This window comes from Centrocercus urophasianus, unplaced genomic scaffold (assembly GCF_019232065.1).
Source record: "Centrocercus urophasianus isolate 14NV4802_14NV808 unplaced genomic scaffold, USGS_Curo_1.0 seq_17, whole genome shotgun sequence".
In the NCBI taxonomy this organism is placed as follows: domain Eukaryota; kingdom Metazoa; phylum Chordata; class Aves; order Galliformes; family Phasianidae; genus Centrocercus; species Centrocercus urophasianus.
In genome coordinates, this window is record NW_024884722.1 from 14,178,997 (window position 1) to 14,188,968 (window position 9,972).

The following is a 9,972-nucleotide window of genomic DNA, read 5'->3' on the forward strand; positions in this document are numbered from 1 at the left end:
CAATGCTTTTAACTATATACTCAATATTCAGGAGTATATAAAAGCTTATTTGGAATGCAGATCACACATCATTAAACTGAGGTGATAATCAGAACATGTAATACAGTAAGAGTAAATAACAGCAAGTACTGAAGATAATAATTGTTGCAGAGGGGAGACAATTTATGAAAGAAATTATGTGATAGGAAGAAAGACACAAATCACACCAAGATAAGAAAACTCATCTCAGCTGCTAGCATACTAAACAAATGCAATGAGTAATGATTAGCACAATGCTAGGTACTAACTGTGGTCTTTCTGCACACTATGCCCAAATATGCTGCAGAAAAATGTCAAACTAGCAACAGCTTGGGTCTGAAAGCTCTATCTTTCAATACAAAGAAAGCAATTTTTTTTCTCAACCATGTAAAAATTTCTCAAATCTTCCTTTTTTTTTTTTTTCCTTCCTTCCCCCTCCAGGCTAATTCAAAACTGGCTTCATTTCATCTTGCAGAAAATTCAAGACTAGTAAGTCAAGTTTGTAGTTGCAGATAACCCCTACAAGCCCTGGCTCAGTGCAGGTTGGCATTCTGATTTAGCTGTGACTATGCTGACCAGTCCATATTAGAAAAAAACACCATCCCCTAGTTGTTTTTAAGGTCATAATCTTTAGCATGATCTTTCTGACTTCCTAAATCACAGATGCGACTCTCATGCCGTTATTTTATGATGCATGTTTACTTATTATGAAATGTCATCACAAGTTTTGAAGCAGTATTCAAAGAAACAGCATATTGCCATCCCTTTGAATTACTTCATCAATATAATTTCATCTTATAAGCTTCTCAGTTTTTCCCTGTTTACCACCACAGAGAATAATCAACTTTAAGAAATGAAGTCTTGTTTTCTGCTACATGAGAAGTCAGACTTAAAGTCATATGATGTACCTGTGAATTAAACTGATGAGTCAGTGACAAATCAGAAGATCACACTATATTGAAGAACTTTTCTTCAGCAAGTTTCAATCTTTCTTAGACTAAGAAAGAAAATCATTTTCTACTCCAATAGTAAATGATCACATATCATGAAGCAGGAAGAATATAAAATTGTACATCTATTTGCAAAAGCTGTTCTTTTACAATTTACTAGTTAAATAAGTTTTACTAATTTTTTCTTACAATTTTTTACTAAAAATACACGCTGTTCACAATTTAAACATTTTGATTTAGTCACTTCGCACATTATTAAAGAAACAAATGGATTTCATAATTTTCTTTGTCTTTTGCCAGATCACTACACATCACGGTACAATGAAAATCAAGATGTTAATATAAGCATAACAGAGATAAATTTTACCTTAATTTCATTTAACTGTGTTGAGATAACATGGAATTACGATGTTGTAAAATCAATCACAACCAGTTAGAGGACAGTAAGGCCTAAATCCTGAGACAGTTTACAGGAAGCAGGTAAGTGTGGATCCAGAAGCATTATATACACAAAAACAATATTACTATTTACTTTCTAAACACAGCTGGCTCATTCCAAGGTATTTCAGGCTGCTCTTCTACAAACCTGATTCAAGCTGAACTGCCACCCAGCTTTCATCACCCAAAGCAAATGATTCAATAGGATGACTTAGAGAAATCTGTAGAATTCAGTAGTTAGGCCAGGCTACTGATTCATTTACAGGAGGCACTGAGAAAAACAGCGCTTCTTAAAATGCAGCGCTTCTATAAATACAGAGAGTATAATCTTACCCATCAGATTGCACAGTGCACCCTTACTGCCTAGAGCCCCTGAATACCCCTACATAACATGCCCATCAATGGCACAGCGAGCTTCAGAGAATGCATGTTCTTATATCCTGGCTTCTTCACAGACTACAGCTTTGACAGCTGAAAGTGAACGCCTATCAAAATTGTGTCACAAAGAATAAGTCTGCGGAGGAAGATAATTCAACAGTATTGAACTACTAACATGAAAATAATGGTGTAGTCCTGCTTTTAGATGCGTGGGAATGCAATCCAAGGTACCTTCAGGTAATTACTAAGGATAATCTCACTTACGTAAGTAAAATGGGACTCAATATAAAAACCAAAAATGCAGATTTGACTAAAAAAAGTTATACATTGCACATAAGTGTCATAATCCATACAGTTAACACCAATAAAATTATAATTTACTAAAACCTTATGGTTTTTTATCTATAGAAATTTCTCTGCCTCTCCATTATCTTGTGTAAGCATCCAACAAGGTGCACAATCTGCAGAGCACTACACTGTCATATATATAATAAATCCAGAAAATTCTCTGTCAGAAGTAATTCTATCTTCCCCTTTGTGCAGACTCATTGGCTTCCTGGTTACTTTTTCCAATGTTATATAGGTTACATGAGGTAAAATATCTTCATCTTCTTCTCCCTGTTGTGCAGGTGTTGAAAAATCAAGTTGGAGGTAGAAAACAGCAAGCTATGGAGTCAGCTCAGAGGACCAGAAGAAAATATAAATACCAGCTATGCAGTAGCCTTTACTGCGCTGGTTGCATCTAACTTTATGAAAGGGAATAGAATCTAAGTATTTATTGATGAATGCTAGTAGAAGAAAGATAAAATAACTACCCAAATCATACCATAAAAGCATGTTTTTCTGAGAGGGAATTAAAGGTTCACATTTGAGGGAAGGAATATTAGAGAAAATAACATTCCTCACCAACACAGAGCCGGTGGAAAAAGACAGCTCTATTCTGGGAAAAAAGGGTTCTGACTAGGAAGGGTGACAAGGATACAGGGACAATGCAAGCACAGATGAAACAGGCCATTAACAAATATCCTAAATAAATACACTCTAGTAGACACAGCTGAACAAAGTTGTAATGTGTCAAAAATATAATGTACAATTAAAAGCAAATGTTATAAAGTTACGTGTATATAGAGAGAGAGATGTAGTATTTGCTGGGAGAAACACGAATAACCATTTATATGCATCCTCCTTACTACTCACCCGTCAAAACCAAAAGACAACAAAATACAGAACCCGCAAGCCTTTGTGGTGAGATACAAGGTTGTGGGGCACTCTCCCTGCTGCTCCACAGCAAACCACCACCACATCACCTCATGTTGCCTCCACAGCTGTGCTGCCCACAGATATACTATACAGCACCAACACCAGCATAAACAAAATGTGCTACTGTCTAGAAGGGTGAAAGTGAGAACTAGAAATTGAGGATAAATGGTTGTTTTAAAGGATTAACAAAGGAAGAAAAGTAACTGACAACTTCAGCCGTATTCATATCTATTCAAAGATTAATTTGTTCTCAAGGTTGTGTTATACTGCTTGGCACAACTACTTAGAAGACTCATTGAGTAACAATGATTAGAAAAAAATAATAGAACATTACAGTCGAAAAATTAAACTACTCTAAATATACAGCGAGTGTATCAGGTGGATTTACAAACACCATGTCACTCTCAACCCAACTGCACAGTGGAAAGTCTGAACTTACAGCTCAGCCTTTGTATGAAATACCTAAGCCAAAAGAAGGCAGCCACCACACCTGACTTTGAACCAAAGTAGAACTTGAAAAACTTGAACATTCTGAGTAAGCAGACATAGGCATGCAGACCTCAAAGGTAACGGAGGTCAGGAGTACCAGATTATCTACCTGCATTGCTAAATGGGCTTAGGGTTAACCAATTTCTGTGCCAATTAAGAGCCTTTTCAGGTACTGTAAGAGTGTCAGATGTGAGGAGGTAACAGCTGTGTCTGAGCTAACAGTGTTTGCCAGACTGAAATCAGACCTGACTCCAAAGAAGCCACCTGGTCTAGTCTTGCAGTTACATGAAGAAAAGTTCCCCTCCACAGAACTCTTAGCTGAGCTTTTTCACATCCCCTCTTTCATTTAACACCCTTTCTTTATCTTGTAAAATGACCCCAGTAGGCTGGAATGTAAAGTTCTCAAGCAAACTTCCGCATTCATTTTGGCAAGTAGTTTGTACTGAATCCAGAAGAATACACATAGAGATAGAAGCACAAGCAGCTAAACAAGATGTTTTCAGTTCATTTGCTGAGCAATTGCTGATAGAAGTGTGTTTGTATACTGATTGGAAAAGGCAGAACTAAATGAAAACAAAAGGCTTTTCTGTAACTGAAAGTGACTGTTCAACCAGAAATGAAACTCCTTTCATCATTTATCTAAAAATAATCACTTTCACTTTAACTTAAAGGATTTAGCACGAAGTAAAGCCAGGCAACCTGAAAACATTTTTGTATGTTTTGTTTCTCCTAATTCCTTGCTTTATAGAAAAATTTAGAGTTACACTCAAGACTATTGTTATTCCTAAATACATTTTTTTTAAATAAAAAGCAAAGAATCACAAATCTTAAAACAAAGTTTTAAACATTGTAACACTACAATGTGATGGGAAGCACACTGTGCTTAATAATAGCGGGGTAGCAAAGTCTGTTCATTGCAACAAATGAGATTATGCGCAAACACAGCAGCCTTGGACAGGAGGAAAAACAAACCAAAGAAAATGCACTCACATTTGGAAGGCCTCAAGTAGGCAGCAATCTCCAGCAAGACACCCTCACCTCCACTGCCAACCCTTAAATGAGGTCTGGAAAGAGGTGAATCCTGGCTCCGCTCCTTCTGCTCACTCAGGGGCATTGCATGCACCTGAACTCCCCTGGATTGGCCCTGCCTTCCTACCAGGTGCTCAATCAGTGCTTCAAGCCATGACTCGGTATTTCTTCTAAAGCACATTTTCATTTTTCTTCTTCCAGAGCTATTTTTCAGATTTTTTCTGTAGTATAACACAGGTTTCAGACCCTCTACAAATGCTGGTGCTGTTAAATAGCTAGAATTCACTAAAAAGAAATGTCTCTATTCTCCAAAGGATCATTAAAAGACATAAGTCAGCAGAGATGCCCCTGCCTTAGCTAAACATCTCAGAGGAAATTCTGCTGTATTTAGCAAAACAGTGACACTGTTGGAGAAAAGTTATTGGGTACAGTGTCTGTAAGGACATGGTATCGCTGCTGTATTTCACCTCATTCTGCTGGTGATATTAACTGCTTTTACTAAGTTTCTGTAAAATCTGAGTCCTAAATGATCATAAGTAACATGAACCTCAGAACAGGTAGTGAGTCAGAAGAAACACTGATAAGCTGGGAAAGCAACCCAAAACTCCACATGTAATAAATATTGGACCTCTGACTTTTGCTGGATTTTTGTAACAGCACTGAACTCCACGTTTAGAGTGGCAGCTGGGAGAATTGCTGTCTTTTCTTCTCTCTAACATAAGGAAGTTAAGGAAGGTGCAACAATTTCTTTAGATGTGATCTTAATTTTTTACCAATCATATTTAGTATATCAAGATAATTCATAATGGGATTTACTTGTATTCAGACGGATAGGGGATAACACATACCAGTAATGGTAAACTTAAGCTTTCACCAGAAGCAGATGGCAGATATGATCCCTTTACCTCCAGCAATTTCTGTGCAGCTGGATTGTGGCACACTTGCTAACACTGGCAAATATTTATAAAGACCAGATCATTTTATGAACTATATATTTTAGTTCAATCATAGTCATAGGGTATAAATCAGAAATTTATTTACAGAAATCATTTCTGTGATGTAAAAGGTCACGCTCTATAACGTCTGTAAGTTACTTGCAACCTAACATCTGTGAATCTATAAATCTCTATTTCAAGACTTTGGGAAAAAGGCAAATAAGATCAATATTCTGGTTTCCACAGTGAGTTGTTTCCATTTTCATTCCTGATTTAAGGCCAGCTTCTGGATTATTTCTGCTTCAGAAAATTTAACTCAAGAAGGAAAAAAATAACCTTTTGCATTAATGTGGGATTCATTTACATTTTTCGTAAGTCTAAATAAGTGAGAGCTCACAAAAAACCCTAGATAAAAGTGATGCAGAAAGAATGTGCCTTGTACCTGTGGACTTGTGCATGCACGTGTGTATGTACATTTTATTTCTTCTGTGACTGCATGTTTAACAACAATTTGTGAGTTGATCAAATGCTTGAAGATGCAAACTTTTATGATCTAATTGGCACTGCTTCATTGGAGACAGCAGCCCTATAAGTTCAGTTATTCAGGACAGAAACATTTTCCTGTAGGATTTGGTGGCTGAAGGCATACTAATCTGAGACACATTTTACTTTATATCCAACTATATGTTACCACAATATCTAGGCAAGAATATTATACCAAGATTTCTATTGTATGGCTACACATGTCCCATGCTTTTTTTTTTTTTTTTTTTTTTAAGAAGTGACAGAAATTCCTGTCTGATGACTCATAAGACCCTTATACGCATCACAGAAATGTTGATACTAATCACATCTGTTTAATGTCTCTCTTGGGATTTGTTCTAAGTATAAATTCTTCTGGAACTAATCTCATACATTGTAACTGAACCTTATATGCCCATTCATTTTGTCCATAAAATGGAAATAAATTTAAGCAAAGGACCTGACACTCTTCAGTGTCAGATGTAGCACTATTTTACCCAGCAAATGTTTAAACAATAAACCAAAATAGAAGAGTTGTAAAGTGAATGATTGAATGATTGGGATCATTATTTCAGTGCAAAAATTTCACCTACAATCTAGGGAATATAAGAATTCTATCTAAGTTCAGCAACTATGACTTGCTTGATTAAATTTTGTTAATTTCAAATAAAACACGAAGTGTAAAATTTTTTTTAGAATGTGTGGTATTATTCCAGCATGTTCCTCTACTGTTGTCTTCCACATAAAATTTCCTAGGATAAACTGGCAGTCAGCTGTCACATTAAGCCCTCTTGATACGAAGTGTCAGTTAGGAAAAAAAAAAAAAAAAAGTACAATCCTATATCTTGCTTTTAATCTGCACAGTTTTTTTTTTTTTTCTCCACAGATCTCAAAACAAATAGATGAACTGCCAACTACACTACAGCTGCAAATGTCTTCTGCATGAGTGTGTACTGTGGCCTAGATTCCTATCTCAGTTACAGTGGTAACAAAGCTCTTTTAGTAAACAACATTAATATAAAAGAATCACATCAACTATCTGTGGTTAAGTTACAGACAGACCATATGTTTCATGTCTTGATATGGGAAAGAAAATGAATTTGTAAATTTCTCTGTGTAGACATCCCCAAATTCACCCTTAATAAATTGACCATCCAGCCAAATAAAGAAGAAATATTCAGACATCTTTCCAAGCAACCAAAAAACATTCTGTTTATGTAAACACCATTCTGTTTGTGTAACTCTATCTATTCTGGTTCAGTAGGACATTTACTGGTTGATTTTATATATACACAGAGTGACTTGATTGTTCTACGTCTAAAGATATGAAGTCTTCTCTTAGTAAATATATTGTCATAGCCAATAAGAATTGTAGGGTTTACCTACATTCAGCTCCTGCTTTCAGTCTTTCTATTCCTAATGTGTAACACATCAACATAGTTATGTACTCCCTTTCATGGTCTGTTATAGCATGGCATTGAAATGCTTTATATTTCTCTTGCTTAATCTCTAACTGTACTTTCATCATCAGAGTTTAGTTAGGCTATACCATTACAACTCATTCTAGAAACAGTTCCAACAAGTCATGTGACTGCAGATATTTGCACCTGCAAACTGTCTGCAATTGCAGATTATTATGTATTGTTTTGCCTTGAATTTTTTTCTTGAACACCACTGTTAAGCTTCAGAAATACATATAATAAATAATCTCATTAAATCAGAGTTGGTTTACCAACATTCTCTTCTTGGGATTTATTTTGGACTATAATTACGTATCTGCAATGTTGATAGAACCTTTGCTACTGACATAAAGTATTTCAAATTGCATTTGTTAGTTCTCCGAGAAACAAATGTAGCAGAGTTAAATATCTTTGAAGTGGTATGCAACAAATGTTCCTAAAGAAGTGTGAAGAGCCCTCTAACACATGCATGCAGCCACAGCCACCTTTACCCTTTACCTGAAAGAGTATCTTCACTGATAAGAAAAATATCAATCTGAGTTCACTACTCTCCCTTCAAATCAATCACTCTATTTTAAAGGCTAGTAGTTTCACAGCATATAGATTTTCAACATCACTGTACTACTTTTTCAGAATAAAGCTTTAGTACGATCACAGCTGAACTAGGTTAAAAGCCTTCCAACATAAAATGATTTCGCTATTCAGAAAATCTTCCTATGTTCCTATCTTTCTCACAGCACTGACTTAAAACACAAGGTATTTCACCTGCTGTAGCCAACTATATCTTATTCCTTAGTGTAGTTTGTGTTACATCATAGAACAGGGAATGTATTGAAATACACATTCAAAATTAGTCCAGGGAAGACACTTTCCATGTTGTACAACATTCCCATCATGTTTCAAAAGGAGGAAAAAATATATGTGGATATCCTTATCTGAAATGTTATTCAACAAGTGAAATCTGTATTTACCATCAATCCATTTATCCTCCCTGTTTGCTCCAACTCTTAATCTCAAAGTGTGCTGAAAAGCATTCATTAACAATGATGTGTACCTTTGTGCTCTTGGCCCAGCAAAACACACTGCTCTCTTGCAATGTCTTCAGAATTCAGCTGGCAACTTCAAAGAAAGGCAATCACTGACTCCGCCCAGAAGACCCTGTAATGTTAAGCAAAGCACATAAATTTCAATTCATTTAATTTCTGCTGCCTGATGTTTAACTGGGTAGTTTTGGGGTTATTTTGATAAAACAGTTTGTTAAAGGCATCCTTTCTGATAAGGCTTCTATCTTTGTTTATTCCGTTTATAAGAAGAAGGGGGTTTGTCCATGGGTGGATTTGCAATTTAGATCTCTAAACAAAATAACCAGATTAATTGCCTGCAGTATGTTTTATGAGAGAGAATGTAGAATATACAAATATATATATTTAGAACATATATCAGAACACTCCAAGTGTGCAAACAATCACATAGATACTATCCACTGGGGAATTAGGCAAAAACCTCCTAAGATTCCTTCACAAAATTTAAGCCTCAATAGCAATATTCCCATAGGTCATTTGATAAATGATTTCTAATGCAAATTTTTTTCTAATACATTTTTAATCTCCTTTGAGAGCTTAAGAGAGAATCTAAAAAACTGTTGTCTACATGTGCATTTAAGGATGCAGAAGAATCTAACAGTGCTTCAGAGGGTAAACTCAATTCATGTAGTTGACTTGATTTTGCTTTCCAAGTTTTCAAACAAAGACAGTCCTGCAAAACAAATTATTTTATTAGGTGTATATTTTATGAATAGGTCTTTAAAAATCTGGCAATTTTCTGAAGTAGGGAGGCTTATTCCTGCCAAGTTTTCTCCTGCTATAATGTTCTGAACATCCACGAAATACACTCTTCACCTTTAAATTCTTCTACTCCTATGAAACTACCTAATAACGCTGAGAAATTTTATATCAAATGCTACCTTTCCACCTTGCTCTTTTTAATATTACATTTGAACAGTCTACTATTTCAGGATGAGTACTCTCAAATTAATTTATGCACAGTTGCACAGATATTAAGAAGATTCTAGACTTGGAGTTAATAGCAGGTGTTAACTGGAGAAGTTTGTTGTTACCTGAACAGGAATGGTGCACTTCGTCCTACTTTCATTTGAAAAAGGCTCTTGACAAGAACCCATGTGCACTTTCTGGAAAACAGATAGGGAACCTGAAAGTGATTAATCTGAGAGAAACTCCCTTAGAAAATACTGCATCCTTTCTGGCCTAGCTCTTCCTCAGTTCTGCTCTTGCAGAGTGCTGTCTCAGGCTTTTGCACACCGTGAAAGAAGCAATGAGAGGAAAGAGCTGATCATAATACATCTGTGGTGAAAATAGGAAACATTATTTGCAACGTCTTGAGCTTCCTGAGCTTGGTCAATCCAGAATGGAATCTCCACTGACTCCTTTTCTATGCAAAACAGTTTTCAGCACTTCAGTTTCCCAGAATTTCAAT